This window comes from Capra hircus, chromosome 18 (genome assembly GCF_001704415.2).
Source record: "Capra hircus breed San Clemente chromosome 18, ASM170441v1, whole genome shotgun sequence".
Classification (NCBI taxonomy): domain Eukaryota; kingdom Metazoa; phylum Chordata; class Mammalia; order Artiodactyla; family Bovidae; genus Capra; species Capra hircus.
In genome coordinates this window covers 48,772,766-48,792,959 of record NC_030825.1, presented here as the reverse complement: position 1 = coordinate 48,792,959, position 20,194 = coordinate 48,772,766, and the positions used below count along the sequence as shown (strand labels likewise).

The 20,194-nt window shown below is 47.4% G+C and overlaps 1 protein-coding gene across 5 annotated transcripts in view; it reads right to left on the bottom strand.

Annotated features, from left to right (window-relative positions):
- The window catches only part of SIPA1L3 (signal induced proliferation associated 1 like 3), a 253,444-nt gene that overhangs the window by 131,033 nt on the left and 102,217 nt on the right, over positions 1–20,194 (bottom strand). For all 5 annotated transcript variants that reach the window (XM_018062310.1, XM_018062313.1, XM_018062312.1 and 2 more), the window contains exon 2: positions 20,036–20,103. The gene's annotated coding sequence lies outside the window, so the exon portion shown is untranslated. The remainder of the gene's footprint in view (positions 1–20,035; positions 20,104–20,194) is intronic.

Genomic DNA, 20,194 nt, shown 5'->3' with positions numbered 1-20,194 from the left:
GCCGCCTCATGACCCTGGATGAGTGATTTCACTTGAGCTGCCTCATCGATAAAATAAGGACAGAAGTACCCACTTCACAGAATTGTTGTGTGGATAAAATGAACGAATATGTGTAAAGCGCTTAGCATGGAGTCTGGCACAGAGTAAAGGCTTAATAAATGTAGGCTATTATTTTTTAATCATTAAGATTTGATAGTATGTATGCATTAATTATTGAAGTATAATTATATATACTGTAACACATACTGGTTTTAAGTGTACAATTTGGGGACTTCCCTGGTGGTCCAGTGGCAAGACCCCAGGCTCCTGATGAAGCAGGGGGCCCAGGTTTGATCCCTAGTCAGGGAACTAGATCCCACATGTCACAACTGAGAGATCACATGACATAACCAAAGTTCCCACATGCTGCGATTAAGATCCAGAGCAGCCAAATAAATAAATAACACATGCATTTTTCCCAGTAGTCATGTATGGATGTGAGAGTTGGACCATAAAGCTGAACACCAAAGAATTGATGCTTTTGAGCTGTGGTATTGAAGACTCTTGAGAGTCCCTTGGACTGCAAGGAGATCGAACCAGTCATTCCTAAAGAAAATCAATCCTCAATATTCATTAGAAGGATTGATGCTGAAGCTCCAATACTTTGGCCAGCTGATTCAAAGAGCTGACTCATTAGAAAAGACTCTGATGCTGGGAAAGATTGAAGGCAGGAGAAGGGGATGACAGAGGACGAAATGGTTGGATGGCATCACCAACTCAATGGACATGAGTTTAAGCAAGCTCTGGGAGACGGTGAAGGACAGGGAAGCCTGGCGTGCTGCCATCCATGGGGTTGCAAAGAGTCGGATACGACTGAGCGACTGAACAACACATATGTGTGTGTGTATATTATATATATATAATTTTGACACATGTCTACACTTGTAACACACACTCTGAACAAGACACGGAGGCTAGCTGACCAAACATATTAACTGAGTGCCTTGTTCCAGGAGTCATCACTGACACTCTCCTATGGAGGCTGGTTAGCTGTAGCCCTAAAAGGCTCCCCAGCCCGCTCCCTTTCCTCCACATTCCGGTCCCCTTGCCGTGGCTCTGTCCTCCAGTTGCTCTGACTGTAATCTCTAAGTGTGATGTTATCACTTAACTGGCCAGGCCCCTCTCCAGTGTCTGAAACCCTTCTGGGGCTAACCTCAGGGTAAACTCTAAACCCCTCTCAGGCCTCCAGGCCCTGTGCTCTGCCTGCCCATCTCCCAGGTCTCTGCACAGAGATCCATCCTCTACTTCCCCGTCTCACTGGTGACTTTTAAAAACAGCCATTTTTTATTGAGATCATTGCAGCCTAGCCTACATTTGTAAAACATGATAAAGCCTGGAGAACCCCATGGACAGAGGAGCCTGGCAGGGGTCACAAGAGTTGGACACAACTTAGCAATTAAACCACCACCACAGAGAGATACTATGCACACTTTACCCAGTTGGGCACAAGGTAACATTTTACAAAAATGAAACACAATATAACCAGGATATGGACACTGAAACAATCTACTGACAATATTCCAATTTCCTGTATTCATTTGTGTGTGTAATCCTGTTCTACACCCACTCATCACATGTGTGTGCCCGTGTATCCACCAATACAACCAAGATATGAACAGGTCCATGATCACAAAGACCCCTTGTGTTATCTTGTGTAACCACACCCACTCCTCCATAACCACATCCCTCACCTCTGACAACCACCAATATGTTTTCCATTTGTATGATTTTGGCATTTTAAAACGTTACATATTGCAACAACATGCATAGACTTGGAGGACAATGTGAAATAAGTCAGACAAAGACAAATACTGTAGGATCTTACTTAGTTATGGGATCTGAAAAATACAACGGACTTCCCTGGTGGTCCAGTGGTAAAGAATCCTCCTGCCAAGGCAGGGGGCACGGGGTTCAGTCCCTAATCAGGGACGATTTCACCTGCCGCGGAGCAACCAAGCCCTTGCGCCGCAACTGCTGAGCCAGTGCACTGCAACTACAGTAGCACCTCTCGCCACAATTAAAGAAACCCTACGCACAGCAACGAAGACCCAGAGCAGCCAAAAGTAAATGCCTCAACAATACAACAAGCTAGAGGCGTATTATAGCAAAGAAGCACAGACTCACTGATTCAGGGAACAAGTTAGTGGTTATGGGGGGCAATACAGGAGTGAGGGAGCAGGACGCACAAACTGCTGGGTGTAAGACAGGCTAAAAGGATGTACTGTACAACGTGGGGACTATAGCCAACATTTTGTAGTAACTGTAAATAGAGTGTAACTTTTAAAAATTATATATATAAAACAAAGATAGCTACAATGATGAGTGGAAAAAAGAAAATTATAGCATATATAGTTTTTTTTTTTAAGTTATATAAATGGAAGCATACTGTGTGCAACCCTGTGAGATCGGCTTTTTTCACTCAGCACAACTCCCTTGCTGCTGCTACCTTCAGTTCAGTTCAGTTCAGTTCCGTTCAGTTGCTCAGTCGTGTCCGACTCTTTGCGACCCCATGCATTGCAGCATGCCAGGCCTCCCTGTCCATCACCAACTCCCGGAGTTCACTCAGACTCACGTCTATCGAGTCAGTGATGCTGCTACCTTAGGTTCATCCAAATTGGCAAGTGTATCAGTAGTTTGTTCCCTTTTACTGCTGACAGTATTTCATTGTATGGATATAGCACAGTTTAACCATTCATCTGCTGAGGGACAGCCAGGCTCTTCCCAGTGTGGTGCTATTATGAAGAAGCTGCTGTGAACAACTGTGTATATAGGCTTGAGTGTGAACCCAAGTGTTACTTCTCTGGGATAAATGCCCAAGAGTCAAATGGCCAGGTCATATGAGAGTTGCCCGCTTAGTTTTTAAGAATTCACCAGTCTATTTTCCAGAGTGCCTGTACCACATGACATTCCCACCAGCAAAGTGGGAGTGATCCAGTTCCTCCCCATCCTTGTCATCATTCATTCAACAGATGTTTATTGAGCAGCAAACAAGAAGTATAATTAGTATTATCAAATAGGAGCTTACATCCTAAAGGGTGTGTAGATAGGCAATACACAAGTCAACAAACTGAGTAGGTGCTAAGGAGAAAATAAACAGAGTGCTGTGATAAGGGCAGGCAGGCCAGAGGCACAGCCAGTGATTAGGAAACCAAACAGCCCAGGTTCAAACCCACCACTTCCCAGCTGCAGGGCTGAGGCAAGAGCCCTCACAGACCTGTGCCCTGGTTTCCTCATCAGTTTAAGAGATCCCATCTCCCATGGCTGTTGGGAGGACTCAGCAAGATAAGAGCAGCACAGACCCTGGGTGTGGAATCCATCAGTTTAAGACTCTCTAAGCCTCTCAACACTCCAGGCAGCAATGATGAGAAGCCACAGCTCAAAGTTTTGTGGGCTTCCTGAGACAGAGTGCCCCCAAGTGCTCAGAAGGGAGACCCCCCCACCCCCTCCACGGGTCAGAGTTCCTCTCTGGGAGCTCTGGGAACGGCCAGACAGGGACACAGCGGAAGAGGGGACAGCAAGTCCTCCACTTACCCAGAAACCGGCAGGGGAGACTCCAGGGCAGGATCAGAGGAGCTGCTCAGGGTACCTGGGTTTCTCCACACCCCAAAAACCTGACACCATTCCCCAGGCTGGAGGAATCACCTGAGCCCTCTCAGAGGGGCCAGGCACAGGGGCCTCCCCAAACTCTTGGGCCACAAAATAGCTGTTTCCTGTGCCAGGCTGAGGAGACCAAAGTCATCTGGAAATCTCTCCTCCCCACTGCTGTCCCCGGTCTCTCCAGGGCCTGGCCTGCAAGAGGGAACTGAGAGAAGCCTGCTGGTGGGCATCTTACAAAAGAAACAGGGAAACGGGTGGGGCTGGGTCCCTTCTCTGAGAGGAGGGGATGGTGAGTCAGCGAGGCCCTGAGCCTTTCTGAGGAAGAGGCCCTGCTGCGGTGACCTGTTTCGCGGGCCTCCCTGTGGCCTGGGATGGATCCGCAAGCTGCTTCTTTCCTCAGGGTTGATGAGTCTGGAACGGGGGCACCTTCTTATGTAAAGCTCCTTCCAGGCCTGCAGACGGACAGCCAGAGGGCCACACAAAGCACCACGGGGTGGCAGGGAGGGTTGGAGTCTCTGACCTTGACCCTGGCTTGCAGTCTCTGGTATAAACTGTCCCAGGCTGAGGAAGGCAGCTGGGAGGCCAGGCCGTGAAAGAGGGCTGCACACAGGCGTTAAGGAACCAAGCCAGCCGAGGTCACTTCTCTCCTTAAAACCCTTCCTCGGTTCTCAGGGACCACCGGAAGAAGACCAATCGTTATGGATGGTTCACCAGGGCCGGAATGACCCTTCCCCCCATCTCTCTGTTCAGGGCACTTGGCCTCTGCTCCCCTCCACCACAACGCGGGGCCTCTTAACAGGCTATTCTTCCTGCCCCCAAAACACCCGGCCTCCAGCTCACCCTTGGGCGAGCTCCTACTTAATCCTTCAAGTCTAGGTTAATGGGTCATTTCTCCAGAAAAGGCTTCTAGGACTCTCCCAACCGCACTCCAGTAAGGGCCCACCTGTTAACTCTCTGTCAAGGCATTCTGAACTTTTCCTTTAGAGTTTTACCACCAGTTTAAATTATGTTGTTATCTGAGTGATTATCTGATAAGTATCTTCCCTCAGCATATGGGGAGTACTGTGAAGTCAGAATAATGGCAGTGACATTATTACTTTTAACAACAGCTCATCACATTTATTAAACACCTACGATGTTTTCACAGCATTATCTCAGTGACCCCTCACCACAGCCCTGTGAGGTCAATACTATTACTACCCTAATTTACAGATGGGGAAGTCACGTCAGCCCTGTCCATGGGACCAGGCACTCTGTAAATGGTTAGTTTGGGGGTGAGGGGGGACACAGATGTTGGAGGTACATTCTGATTATTCCCGCTCCCTAATTTCCAAGGTAGAGGGGAGTGGAGCCCATGGAGGAGCAGAAGCCCAGGTCCACAGAGCGCATTTGTGTCACACGCTGCTTATGTATAGCCTCTGATTCCAAGAGCTCCTTCTGGTTCTAGAAGTGTTAGTCACTCAGTCGTGTCTGACTTTCTGAACCCATGGACTGTAGCCCGCCAGGCTCCTCTGTCCATGGAATTCTCCAGGCAAGAATACTGGAGAAGGTTGCCTTTCCCTTCTGTAGGTGATCTTCCCAATCCAGGGATTGAACTTGACTCTCCTGCACTGCAGGCAGATACTTTACCATCTGAGCCACCAGGGAAGCCCTTTCAGGCTCTAAAGCCTCTCCAATCCAAGAAGACACTAACTGAGCATATTATGTTTTATTCTCATCTTTTGGCCATGCAGCACAGCAAGTTCCCCAACCAGAGATGGAACCAACACTCAGAGTGTTAACCACTGGACCGCCAGGTAAGTCTTAGTGTGCAACTACTGTGGGTCAGGCATGGCTGGAGCACGAGAGACACAGCAACAAACGAAACACGTGGAGCTGCATTTTCACAGGCTCATGTCTGCTGTGGGGATGGATACAAAGTCCTGTTCTTCTTTAGTAGAGATCAATTAGTGGTTGAGGGGGTGATGGTTGGTGGAGGGGTGGGACCCAACAGGTGGAGCACAGGGCTTTGCAGCTACCCTGTATGACAGTGTAATGGTGGGTACATATCATGTGTGTTACGACCCATGGCATGTAGAACATGAGGCATGAGTCCTAGGTATACACTACAGACTTCAGGTAATAATGTCGTATCAGTACTGGTTCATCGATTTAAAGACATACCATGCTAATAGAAATGTAAATAAAAGGGGAAACTGTGAGGCAGGGAGAGATGGAGTTTGTGAGAACTTTCTATACTCTGTGATCGTTTTTCTGTATACCTTTAAAACTCCTCTTTAACAAAAAAAGAGTCATGTTTCTCTTGAATCCATTCCCATCAGCTCTATCTTTGGTTTTCCTGCCACCTTCACCTGCTCCGTGCACACCTCCACTCTGCTGGTTCTCAACTCAACGCCTTCACTCTTCACCTGGTGCCACCCTCCACCCTCTGCTCTCACCCCCACATCCAGTCCATTCAAAGTTAGTATTGGCCCCACCCTCCAATTATGGTGAGGATCTGCCCACTTTCCTGGTCCTCCCCACCGCTCCCTGCCAGCCTGGACCATGAACCAAAGCAGGAGCTCCCAGCCCTATTCCCACACACAGCCAGAGGGAGTCTGCTGATTTGAGTCAGACCGTCTCCCTCCTCTGCTCGGAGCCCTCCCACAACACACTGAGGAAAAAGCCATGGTCCCTATCAGGCCTCACATGTAACTCTGACCTCATCTCCTCCTGTGCTGTCTTTTGATTTCAGCTACTGAGGTGGGTGTGTGATGGCATCTCACGGTTATCATGTGCATTTCCACATGATGATTAAGGATAGTGAGGTATGCGCTTCAGATAATAATAATAATGAAAGGTTATTTAAATCATAATATTATTATTTAACATAATATGTACAAATGGTTATTTGAAAAAATATTATTATTTAAACAATAATAATAACGAAGGGTTAGATAGCATCACTGACTCAACAGACAGGAATTTGAGCAAACTCCAGGAGACAGCAAAGGACAGTGAAGTCCAGTGTGCAGCAGTTCATCAGATCGGAAAGAGATGGACAGGACTTTGAGACTGTTTGGAAAACATTCCACCTGGGACTGTTCGGTTCAGTCGCTCAGTCGTATCCGACTCTTTGCGACACCATGAATCGCAGCACGCCAGGCCTCCCTGTCCATCACCAACTCCCAGATTTCACTCAGACTCAGGTCCATTGAGTCAATGATGCCATCCAGCCATCTCATCCTCTGTCGTCCCCTTCTCCTCCTGCTGCCAATCCCTTCCAGCATCACAGTCCTTTCCAATGAGTCAACTCTTCCCATGAGGTGGCCAAAGTACTGGAGTTTCAGCTTTAGCATCATTCCTTCCAAAGTAATCCCAGGGTTGATCTCCTTCAGAATGGACTGGTTGGATCTCCTTGCAGTCCAAGGGACTCTTCAGGAGTCTCCTCCAACACCACAGTTCAAAAGCATCAATTCTTCGGTGCTTAGATTTCTTCACACTCCAACTCTCACATCCATATATAACCACTGGAAAAACCATAGTCTTGACTAGACGGACCTTAGTCGGCAAAGTAATGTCTCTGCTTTTCAATATGCTATCTAGGTTGGTCATAACTTTTCTTCCAAGGAGTAAGCATCTTTTAATTTCATGACTGCAGTCACCATCTGCAGTGATTTTGGAGCCCCCAAAAATAAAGTCTGACACTGTTTCCACTGTTTCCCCATCTATTTCCCATGAAGTGATGGGACCAGATGCCATGATCTTAGTTTTCTGAATGTTGAGATTTAAGCCAACTTTTTCACTCTCCACTTTCACTTTCCTCAAGAGGCTTTTTAGTTCCTCTTCACTTTCTGCCATAAGGGTGGTGTCATCTGCATATCTGAGGTTATTGATATTTCTCCCAGCAATCTTGATTCCAGCTTGTGCTTCTTCCAGCCCAGCGTTTCTCATGATGTACTCAGCATATAAGTTAAATAAGCAGGGTGACAATATACAGCCTTGACGTACTCCTTTTCCTATTTGGAACCAATCTGTTGCTCCATGTCCAGTTCTAACTGTTGCTTCCTGACCTGCATACAAAGTTCTCAAGAGGCAGATCAGGTGGTCTGGTATTCCCATCTCTTTCAGAATTTTCCACAGTTTATTGCGATCCACATAGTCAAAGGCTTTGGCATAGTAAATAAAGCAGAACTAGATGTTTTTCTGGAACTCTTGCTTTTTCAATGATCCAGCGGATGTTGGCAAGTTGGTCTCTGGTTCCTCTGCCTTTTCTAAAACCAGCTTGAACATCTGGAAATTCACGGTTCACATATTGCTGAAGCCTGGCTTGGATAATTTTGAGCATTACTTTACTAGCGTGTGAGATGAGTGCAATTGTGTGGTAGTTTTAGCATTCTTTAATGCTGAAAACCCCTGAATCCCCACAACCACTTTACAAGGGAGGTAGTGATATCATATCCATTTGCAGATGGGAACACTGAGGCACAGGCAGGTTAAATGCCGTGGCCACACTCACACGAGTAGGAGGCTGGGATTCCAACACAGGCCTTTTGTCTCACGACTCTTCACTGGTTCTTAGGGTACGTGGGTTTGTGCATGCTCAGTCGGCCAGTCACGTTCCACTCTTTGGGTCCCCATGGCCTGTAGCTCATTAGGCATCTCTGTGGGATTCCCCAGGCAAGAATACCAAAGTGGGTTGCCATTTCCTCCTCCAGGGGAATCTTCCTGACCCAGGGATCAAACCCTCGTCTCTTACCTCTTCTGCACTGGCAGGCGGCTTTACCACTGAGCCACCTGGGAAGCTTGGTTCTTAGGGTAGGTGCTGCTGCTGCTGCTGCTGCTGCTACTACGTCGCTTCAGTCGTGTCCGACTCTGTGCGACCCCATAGATGGCAGCCCACCAGGCTCCCCCGCCCCTGGGATTCTCCAGGCAAGAACACTGGAGTGGGTTGCCATTTCCTTCTCCAAGGCATGAAAGGGAAACGTGAAAGTGAAGTCGCTCCGTTGTGTTTCACTCTTCGCGACCCCATGGACTGCAGCCTACCAGGCTCCTCCGTCTATGGGATTTTCCAGGCGATGGAGTGGGGTGCCATCGCCTTCTCCGCTTAGGGTAGCTAATAGGAGATTAATCAATATTGAATGAGCCAATGAGATTAAGTTGGGAAAGAGAAAACTCAGGCTTTCCAAGGAGTTATTGCTCATGGCAGGAAGATCAAATACAAATACCACTGAGCAAACTGTGTGTTTAACCTAATTAATTTAGTTTGAATATAAGATCTACCCAACTATAAAGTAAGATTTCCCCCCTGAAAAATGATCTTCAGAAATAAGAGTTTTCACATAATTTTCTTTTGAACAAAGTGCCATCTGGGAAGAAGCCACAGTAGCATCTAAAGATTTCAGTGATGCTAGCTTTGGCAACAATAAAAAAGGAGGGATATAGTATAACAGACTCAGGAACTGTTCCAGGGGGCTTGACTTCACAATTCCAAGTATTTTCAGTCACTTAAAGAGGCCCTTTAAAGACAGAAAGCAAGATAGGGACAAAGGAATCATTTAATTTAAAAAAAAAAAAAAAACCTCAAAGTGAAAAAGTCTTACTGTACACGGAAGGGGCATTTAACCCAAAATTTTGAAAACTGAAAAAAAGGCTGTGTAGAGTAAGACTGAAAACCATTTTGAGGCAAAGTGCTGCTGTGTGGGATGAAACTGCATTTTCCTAAACTGTCATTTATTATTCATATTGGAATCATTAGTCTGATTGACTCAAAAAATGAATGCTTATGTAACCACTTTTATATGTTCATATTTTGTCATTTATTCATTTTCTGTAATTGCCTTTTAAAAGAAAATCTGTTTTTTTTTTCTTTCTTAATGTAACATAGTAAAAGTTATCGGCTACACATTAGAGATCACCAATACACAACTAAAAGGGGAATTTGAAAAAAACTGTCTAATGATATAAGACTATTTGGGATACAGTTTCCAGAAATGACTTAATACACAGATTCAAGAAGTGCTGCATGACAAGCACTTTAGAAGTAGGTGGAAACAGTGTATTCTGGAAACGTGCATCGATGACTGAAAAGGCGCTCCAATGAGAGGGAGGTCCATGAATAGTATGAGTGACATTTTACAAAGTGAGCGGATCTAAGCCACATTTTGAATTCAACATTTTTAATATCTTGATTCTAAATGTGTCACAAAATTAATAAGTTGAAAAATATAGATAGGCTGCTGATTATGTCATCAATATCCCTAAATATTTCAAGTAGACCCCAAAACTTAAAAAAAAATCTTTTCTCTGGAAAGATGGGGAATCACTTAGCTTTCAGTTCAGCTGCTCACTTTGCTTTGGGATGTATATATACACACACATATATATAACATTAGGGCCTTGTGTGTGTGTGTGTGTGTGTGTGTGTGTGTGTGTGTGTGTGTGTAAAATATTGGAGGCTTCCCTGGTAGCTCAGCAGGTAGCTCAGTCTGCAACGCAGGAGACCCTGATTTGGTTCCTGGGTCGGGAAGATACGCTGGAGAAGGGAAAGGTTACCCACTCCAGCATTCTTGGGCTTCTCTGGTGGCTCAGATGGTAAAGCATCAGCTTGCAATGAGGGAAACCTGGGTTCGATACCTGGGTTGGGAAGATCTCCTGGAGAAGGGAATGGCTACCCACTCCAGTATTCTGGCCTAGAGTCGGACATGACTGAGTGACTTTCACACTTCACACATAATATTTTATACAAAACATATATATATTTTTAAGTACAAGTATTTTTTTTTAATCTGGAAGGAACACATCAGGCTTGAAAAAATGATTATCTTGGCAGAATCCAGGTCCTTTGATCTTTCTTTTTTTTTGAACAAGCAAGTTATTACTTTGATAATCAGACACACAGAAAAACAATACAGTTCTATAATGTGAGGCTCACCAAAGGATACAATAAAACAATAGTTCCCACCCTCAGCCGCACCCCGGAAACTTCTGGGAAGCTTAAAAAAAAAAAACCCATCCCACGCCTGGTCCTACCCTTGGTGACTCTAGTGAAATGCTCTGGGGTGGGGCCCAGGCCTTGGGGTTTCTTAAAGCTCCCCATGTGACTCTAAGGTGCCGTGAAGATGAGACACCATTAAAGTAAACATTTTCAAATTTTTCTGCAGAACAGATTACTAAGTGCCTTTTAGAAAAGTAAAAGGTTCCATCGTCAAAGAAGCAGAATCTTTCTTTCCTGCAAGATTTCTCAGAGCAATATGCAAATGCGCACCATTATTTTTACAAGGGAAGGACGCAGTACAAGGCGGACAGCCGTGTGTGTGTGCATGCATGCGAGCGTGTGTGCTCAGCATCTCTTCTTTCCAGCGGCCGTGCTGTCAGCAAGCCCCAGCCATTCTACCTGCTAACCTGCCCCCTCCTCTCCCTCCACTCCCCCAACTCTGCGTCTGTCCTCCATCCTCTGCCATCTGGACTCTGGCAGAAGCCGCCTCTCTGCTCTCCCATGGGCCCTACAATTTACAGCCCACAAAGGCGGGCTGAAGGAGATCCCTGGGGCACACAGAGTTTGAAAAGGCTTCTGCTTCCACCCCTGAGACTGCCTGAGATGTCCCAACTGTCACCCAGTGATCATGGGAGGGACCTGTCTTAAGGTGCAGGCAGGTGCATCATGGACAGCCCAGCTGCCGCAGGGTGAACCTGGGTTCTCTACGCTACACTGAGCAGCCAAGTCCTCAGCCCCGAGAACACCTGGACTTGGGGAGCCCACACATTTCCTGACAGTTTAAGTCTGCACAAATCAGGTTTTCTGTTACTCATGGCCAAAAGCATCTGAACTAAATGCTCTCTGTTAAATTACCCTGTTTCACTGGTCAGAAGTTTTTGCACCAAGTAAAATGATACTACTTGGTTTTCTTGCTTATCTGTCTCCCACAACCTTCCAGAATGCCAGCTACATGAGATAGGAACACGTGTCCATCTTGTTCTCACTATGTCCCGTGGACCTGAAACACTGCCTGCCAAAGAGCTGAAACAAGCCTTTGCTGAAAGAATGACTGAGCTCATGTAATTTTTCCAACAGCTCCAAAAGGTAGGTGTTAACAAATAACGAACTCCTCCCTACAACCACGCAGACCCTGCACGGTCTGCCTCCACTTTCCTCTCCCCAACTCAGGATCCTGTCGTTAGGCTGGCCGCCTTCCAGTTCCTTCCAAGTCAAGCTCCTTCCCACGTCCAGAACTCGCTGATGCTGTTTCCTTTACTGGGCATGTGCCCTGATCCATGAAGGTCTACTGAGCCTTCAGCACATGCGTGTGCATGCTCAGCTGTGTCTGACTCTGTGTGACCCTGTGGACTGTATCCCGCCAGGCTCCTCTGTCCATGGGATTCTCCAGGCAAGGACACTGCAGCGGGTTGCCATTTCTTCCTCCAAGGGTATCTTCCTGACCTGGAGACTGAACCCATGTGTCCTGCATTGACAGGGAGGTTCCTTACCACTGAGCCACCTGGGGAGCCACACGTCCTCAGGCCTTCCCTCAAATGGTAGTCTGTATGATAGACGTCCTCTGACCTCTCCCCCTTGGACAGGCTCTCCTGGTTCCCCAACCAGGGCACGTAGTGCATAGTTAATGACTCAGATCATTCAGTGATTACTTACTGAGGTTGTGTTTCCTCCACAGAACCATGGGCCCCAAGAAGGCAAGGGCCCCTTTGTATCTTCAGAGCCCCCTTAGGAGAACTGGCACACAGTAGGTGCTTAACAAACACCACACCTGCCTACAGTGGCGGATATTTACTGCTCACTGAATACCCATGAGCACCCACACCCCAGCCCCTTGCAGTTAGGCAAGGCCATGCGGCTAGTGCCGGGTGTGCAGAGGTGGACTGTGTTACTCTGGCCTTGGCATCTAAGCTCTGCTGTGGACCCTCTAGTTCCTGTGCCCTGCAGTGGTGACCTTGGAGTCTGCATGTTCCTGCTGTTCAAGACATGGGAGCCTCCCACCCCCCGCCCCCCGACCCCTGCCAATCCTGGGTTTCTGAGGTTTGAGGTAAAGACCCCAGCAGACCTGACTTGGGTCATGAGTAAGAAGGCAACATTTGTTGCATGCAGCCTCTAGGATTTCAGGGTTAATTTGATCCTGCAGCAGAATCTTGTCTCCCACTGGCATTCTCCATGGATGAATGAAGGCAGAGACAACTGTGATTACAGACTGGGAGGTGAGGAGCAGGGAGGTGGCTTCAGCTGCCAGTACTGAACTCACTGAAAGGATGAGAGGGGGAGACTGAAAAACTGCTCCCTGGGGCATCGCCACTTTCAGTGCCTGCTGCGGCAGATGAAAGGACCCAGAGCCCCCACTCCCTTCAGACAGAGCCCGCCTCGGGGCCCTCATCAAACGCAGCCCCTTAGGGATCACAGCCAAGGCTTGGCCCCTGGGAATGGGGAGGAGGCCACTCTGAAGCCAGCAACACCCTGGAAAACCCTATTAGCTAGTGGAAGCTGAAACAGCAAGGCTGCATGAAGGGCTTGGGCTAATTCGGGCTGACAACCTTCCCTCGGAATCACCCACTGGGGCTCTGCCCTCCCAGCTCCATCCCAAAGAATAAATCACACTGTCAGGTCTAATTTGGGACTCGGCTGATGGGCTGAGCAGAGAGAGCATCCATGCATTCTGACCACAGAGGTCAAGGGCAGCCCATGCGTTGGAGGCTAGAGCTCGCTGAAAGGCCCAGGGAGGTGGGGCGCAAGCTTGAAATTTTCAGGCCCTGCCACCTTCTCCAGAGAGAGAAGAGGGGCTGGAAATGTGGTTAATGATTGATCATGCCTACATGATGAAGCTCCACAAAATCCCAATAGTATGGAATTTGGGGGAGCTTCCAGGGGACTAGATGGAAAGGGGACTGGGAGACTGAAAGCTGTCGGCTTCCAATACACACTGAACAAACTCCTCTCTTCTCCCATAAAATTTCTGGCCTAGGTCTCAGCTGTTTCTAGAGTATAGTCCAGGCACGCCGCTAGCTCGGAGCTGGGTGCTAGGTAAACACTCATATCTGAGGAATAAACAATCCTAACAGCAGCAGTGAGTGCTTATTATTATCTTATAGGTTGGCGACTAAAGGATGCCTAACTTCTGACGTGCAGTAAAGGCTAATGAAGGAAAGTGGCCACCATCACCACCACCATCATGGCCATCTCATCTATTATGTGACTACTTCAGCCAGGCATTAAGTACTTGAGATTCATTGTGCTGTTGTTCAGTTGTGTCCTACTCTTTGTGACACCATCGACTATAGGCTGCCAGGCTCCTCTCTTCGTGGGATTTTTCAAGCAAGAATACTGGAGTGGGTTTCCATTTCCTCCTCCAGGGGATCTTCCCTATTCAGGGATCGAACGTCCATCTCTTCTGTCTCCTGTACTGACAGGCAGGCTCTTTACTATCAGCGCCACCAAGGAAGCCCCCAACATTCACAGTCATGTTGTAATTCCCATGACAATCTTAGGAGAAAAGAGAAGCTCCCAGTTAGGCTCCCCACTTGGGGCTCATCAGTGATCAAGCTAAGACTAGATGGCAGGTGGGCTTGACTCTGAGCCTGTGCTCTTGGCCACTGTGTCAGCCTGCTCTGGTGGATTTCACTTCCTTCAAGAAGCTGGCCCTGAAGCCCCAGTGTCAGATGTCTCTCCTCAGAGTTCCCAGGGCCCTGTGGCCTCCCCTCTCAGCACTCTCATCGCTCTGGCTTGTGCACCTACAGAGCTTTCCCCAAATACTCCCTATCCAAGAGGGCAGCCCTGGGAGCCCAGAGCCCAAATGGGATCTGTTCACTGGTTGGACGGATGGAAACCCAAGTCCAAACCCTTCATCCTACAGGAAGGCAGTGGAGAGTGCGCAATGAGAGCTGCCATGAAAGAGTTTCCCTGAAGAAAGGGGAGTTAGAGGAGAGAGAGAAATTGCCCCTTGACGACTGCCATTCCTTCTTCAAGGGCCCTAGCTGCTCCCAGGAGACCTCCTTGACCCCCACGTTTGTCTGGGCACTTCCTGGGTTTGCCCCATACAGCCTGCGCTGTGACTGTCTGAGGGCCTGCTTCCCTCACTACACAAGGAACCCTCTGAGTCCAGGGCCCACTCAGCCATGGGAGCCATCTCACCCACACCACTACACTGCAGGGGTGGGCACTAAGGAGGAACATATTAAATATGTGTTGAATCCATCAGCAGAACCCCAAGAAAGGAAGGAAGGCTGGAAGCACCATTCTGGGAAGAAAAGTTGAAAGCACAGGCAAAGCTTGTTTGGAAAAGAAGGTCAGGAGATGACTCCACCATCTGCAAGCCACAAACAGCCCCCAGGAGGAAGGTGTGTGACCAGTGCCCCTCACCAGGGTGGGACCAGAACCACTGAGATGTGAACACAGAGTGGATGTGATTCATGAGGAAGCTTTTTAATGATCAAAACTTCCCCAAAACAAATATGCTGCCTGATTCCTCCCTTCCTAGAAAAATCTAAGCTGAGGTCAGACAGCTAGCAGTCTGAAACCCCAGGACCTTTTATGAAGCAACCAAATGCAGTGGCTCTGAGTGAGCACTCTGGAGACACTGTAAAGATTCCCACTCTGGGGCTTTGCCAGTGGCTCAGTGGTAAAGAATCCACCTGCCAATGCAGGAGACATTGATCTCTGATCCCAGTTTGATCCCTGATCTGGGAAGATCCCACATGCCTTGGAGCAACGAAGCTGGTGTGCCACAACTGAGCCTGTGCTCCAGAGCCTGAGGGCTGCAACCACTGAGCTCAAGTGGTGCAGCTACTGAAACCTGTGCGCCTTAGAGCCCACACTCTGCAACAAGAGACATCATCGCAACGAGAAGCTCACGCACCACAACTGCAGAAAGCCTGCCTGCTACAATGAAGACCCAGCAGAGCCAAAATAAAATCATCATTTTTAATAAAACTAACTAACTAACTAAATAAAGGCTCCCACTCCAGCTCCTCTACTTGGCAAAGGGCTTCAGCTCTCGGTGCCTCAGTTTCTAAGTCATTCCAGTGGGGAGATCACAGCAGCGACCTCACAGGGTGGGTGGAAGGAGTGAATGAGATCATGCGTGTAAAGTGCTTACAGCAGGCCTTGGCACCGAGTCAGCACCCATTAATGTTCATTATTATTGTTTTTCTTCCCCTGCGGAGCCAGACACTGTTGGCTGGCTAACCCACTGACACTCTTGATTCCCCTTTTCTCTGGCTTCCTCCTCAGAAAATGCTGAAATGCTAAATGAAACTTCTCACCTTCCTTGGTGGCTCAGATGGTAAAGAATCTGCCTGCAACGCAGGAGACCTGAGTTCGATCCCTGGGTCAGGAAGACCTCCTGGAGAAGGGAATGGCAATCCACTCCAATATTCTTGCCTGGAGAATTCCATGGACAGAAGAGCCTGGTGGGCTACAGTCCATGGGGTCACAAAGAGTTAGGCACAACTAAGTGACTAACACTTTCATAGTTTAGAACTAGCGGAAGTTATATGGCCCATTTCTGGCCAAGGATGCGTAAGTGGAATCTTCTGGGGAGGGGATTCTGGGAGTGCTGAGCAGTTCAGAACTGAGAAGAAAACAGGCTGCTGGCATTGATGCACCCTTCTGTGTTCTGGCTCGAGCTGCAGCAGCAACTTTGGAACCACGAGGGAAAGGCCAAGGGACTCAAGGAGGCTCCAGCTTAGACATTACTCAGCCTCTGAACTAACATTGGCAGCCAAGTACCACTTGGTTTGTTGTTATGGGACAGAAAGCAACTCTCATTTATTTAAGCTGCTGTGAGCTGGGTTTTCTGCTCCTGTAGCTGAAACCATTCCAGGCTGCTGTGCCCACCATGACACAAACAGCTCAGGGCACATGGCCATGGAAACTGTCTACCAGCCTCAGTTCAGGTCCCTGGCTGAGAACTCCTGATCCAGAGAAGAAAGCATGGAAGGCCAAGACCAGCATTTACCAAACCTGAGTCTCTGTGTTCTACCCTCCCTTTTCAGCTGCATCTATTAATGTGTCCCATTATACAATTACTTACTCAATAAACTTGAATATATATACATACATTTATATGCAGAATCTACATTCTTACTCAAACAGCAAAACTGGTATCTTTTGCTACAAAAGTAACTTAATGAATAAACACAATGAAAAGGAACAAAAGATAGTCATCCACTGATCTCTGAAAGTTAACTGATGTACCATAATTTGGGTTCAGGTGGTTGGCAAGAATTCCTCATTTTTGTCTTCTATTGGGGAAAAAATCAAAAGATCTGGCAAGATTTAGCATTTCCACAGGGCGGCAAATGGGCTAGAGCTAAGTAGGGGCTGCTCCTCAGAGAGGGAACACATTTTCTTATTTGCCACAATTCCTGAAACCCGATTCAGAAGTAAGTTAAGTTGTTCAGCTCTCCTGGCTGGCAGGTGGAAGAATTAGGTCAGGGCCTCTTCAGAAAAGCCTTCCTGAATCACCTGGTCTAAAATCGCCCCCTTGGACTTTCCTAGTGATCCAGCAGCTAAGACTCCGTGCTCCCAACACACAGGGCACTGGTTTGATCCCTGGTTGGGGAGCTAAGACCTCACACACCGCACAGTGTGGCCAAAAATAAAATAAAATCGCCCCCAGTTGCTCCCAGTGAGTCTCCTTTTCTGCTTTACTCATCCTTATAGTACTTATCCCGACGTTCACTCCTTTGTCTATTGTTCTATCCTTCAGTAGGATGTCAGTGCCTGCAGGGAAAGGGTTTTGTCTGTCTTGTTCATTCCTGAATCCCCAGTATCTGGAACATAACAGTAGGTGCTCAAATGCCTGTTTGTTGAGGGAATGAACGGAACAAATGAAGGGACAAATGAAACCCCATCGCCCGCTCTCCAGTCCCTGATGTGCTGGTTACCAGGTGGGAACAATGCTGGTCCTCCTGTGGCTTGAGAGGCGATACTAGGAATTCACTCAGAAACTGGAACTTGTACCATACTAAATTAAAAACAAAACATTTTTTTTTTTGGCCATGCTGCACGGCATGTGGGATCCTTAGTTCCCCTATCAAGGACTGGACCTGAACCTGGTGCACTGGAAACGTGGAGACTTAACCACTGGACCACCAAGGAAGTCCCCCTTTTACCACGCTCGATTCAAATAAGTACCCATGAGGCCACAGGGCTTCCCTGGTGGCTCAGCTGGTAAAGAATCTGTCTACAACGCAGGAGACCCTGGTTTGATTCCTGGGTCAGGAAGATCCGCTAGAGAAGGGATAGGCTACCCACTCCAGTATACTAGGGCTTTCCTATGGCTCAGCTGGTAAAGAATCTGCCCGCAATGCAGGAGACCTGGGTTCGATCCCTGGCTTAGGAAGATCCCCTGAAGAAGGGAAAGGCTACCCACTCAAGTATTCTGGCCTGGAGAATTCCCTGGAATGTACAGTCCATGGGGTTGCAAAGAGTCGGACACGACTGAGCAACTTTCACCTCACTTCATGAGGCCATACAAATATATGTTAATAACTGAAATAAATGAGGGGGAAGGAACAGGTCTTCCTCACAGAACTAATCATGAGGACAATTCATAAATGTAAAAAGAGTGAAGGACATTTAAAAACAATCACCATTGGGAAATACCACAGTAATAACTTGCATGCAAGATTCACCCTACCAGTGGCAAAATGAGTGGGTGCAAGCTTAAGGAGAAACTCGTGTGGTCTCAAAGCACCTCTCCCAAGATATCTATCAATTACAAAGGGAAAAACAGTTACCAGACAGTGGAGAAACCCAGCAGACAGCAACCCGACCGAGTGATCCAGGTTAACATCACCAGTGATAAGATACGTGGACCTGTGGGTGCCATGCACCACGGTGGGCACCTCACCTCTGAGGTGTTCCGCCAAAAAATGCATAAACTGCAGAAATATCAGAGAAACCCAAATTGAGACAATCTACAAAATGACAGGATTGCTCTCTTCTGAAGTGTCACAGTCATAAAAGACAAGGAGAGACTGAGGAACCGAGGTGGACGAGAGGAGGATTAAGGAGATGGGACCACTAAACGCAGTCAGGGATCCTGGACAGGATCTTGGAACAGCAAAAGGACATCAGGGAAAAAACAAGTAAAACAAGTCTGTAACTTAGTTCATAGTTCTGGGCCAGAGTTCACTTCTTGGGTTTTGATAGCTGTGCTACAGCTATATAAGATGGTAGCAATAGGGGATGCTGATTGAAGGGTAGATAATGTGAACTCTCTGTACTATTTTTGTAACTTTTTATAAGTCTAAAATTCCTCTAAAATAAAAAAAAGTTAATAAAGAATTGGGCCAAGAAGCATCCCACAGTGGAAAGCTGGTCTCAAGAGACTGGTCCACAAACAAGCTTTTGTACCTGGGCAGATCCACAGACCAGGATGAAGGAATATGAAGACACCAAAGAAAAAAAACAAGGAAGAAGATACTGTCTATAATTTTTTAATTAAAAAAATTGGGCTTTGGCCACAAGATCTTAGTTCCCTAACCAGGGATCAAACCTGGGCTCTTCGCAGTGAGAGCTTGAAGCCCTAACCACTGGACTGCCAGGGAATTCCCTCTGTCCGCAGAGTCACTCAGTTCCCAAACTCGACTGACTGGTCCCTGCAACTCAGCTAATACTATTATGTGCATCCAGAGCCTGGATGCCAGAATCTTCTGTTCTCCCACTTGCCGAGAGACACTATTGGGGTCTTTTGGTGCTTCAAGGGTCAGACAGCACCCCCTCTCCCAAGGCCCTTGTGGCATCCTGCCAACAAAGGTAGGTGTGCTCACTTAGGAATGACCCACTATCACCTGGGACACCCCCCACCCTGAGGCCCCCTCCTCTGGTCTAAGCCAAAGAAACCAAAGAAGGTGCTCACTAGCCAAACACCCAGAAACCTACTTCAAAACACGTTAAAAATCTGCATATTACAGGTAAGTACTTACCGTGTACACCTATTTTAATTTCGTGTAACTACTCGCACAACGTTTTTAGCCGATAGACTCGCAGCATATCCACACGGTGGGGGCCGGGGCCGTTCTGTGTCCTAACCACGGTGGCAGGTACACAATGGCGTGCATTTGCCTAAACTCAAAGAACTACACACCAAAAAGGGAATTGCACTTGGTGCAGATTTTAAAAACGGAAATTAAAAAGTTGAAAGGAAGTGAGGTCCGGCTGGACACCCGCCCAGCTACTGACAGTCATTACTTCGGAAGGAAGACATCAGACTGTGGGTCTGGGGAGGGACAGTGAAGGAGACTTCTGTCTTTCCCCTGATACTCTTCCAATTAAAAATGTTTTAAAAATAATAAAGAAAAAGGAAAAAAACAAACAAAAAACTCAAAAACAAGCAAAGAATAATAGAGACTTACATGCATGAGTTGTAAAGCTTAAGCAAACCAAAGTCAAACAAACCTTAGTACTCACCCTTGGTACGTTCTGGACACTAGTGCTCCTTATGGGTCCCAGGAAAGCTGAGGTCAAAGACTGTGCATCTATGGAGAAAAAAAACCCCAGAGCCACAAGGTTACGTCTTTGGCCAATATGAGCCTTCCTAACATAGTACCCGGCCATTATTCACGAATT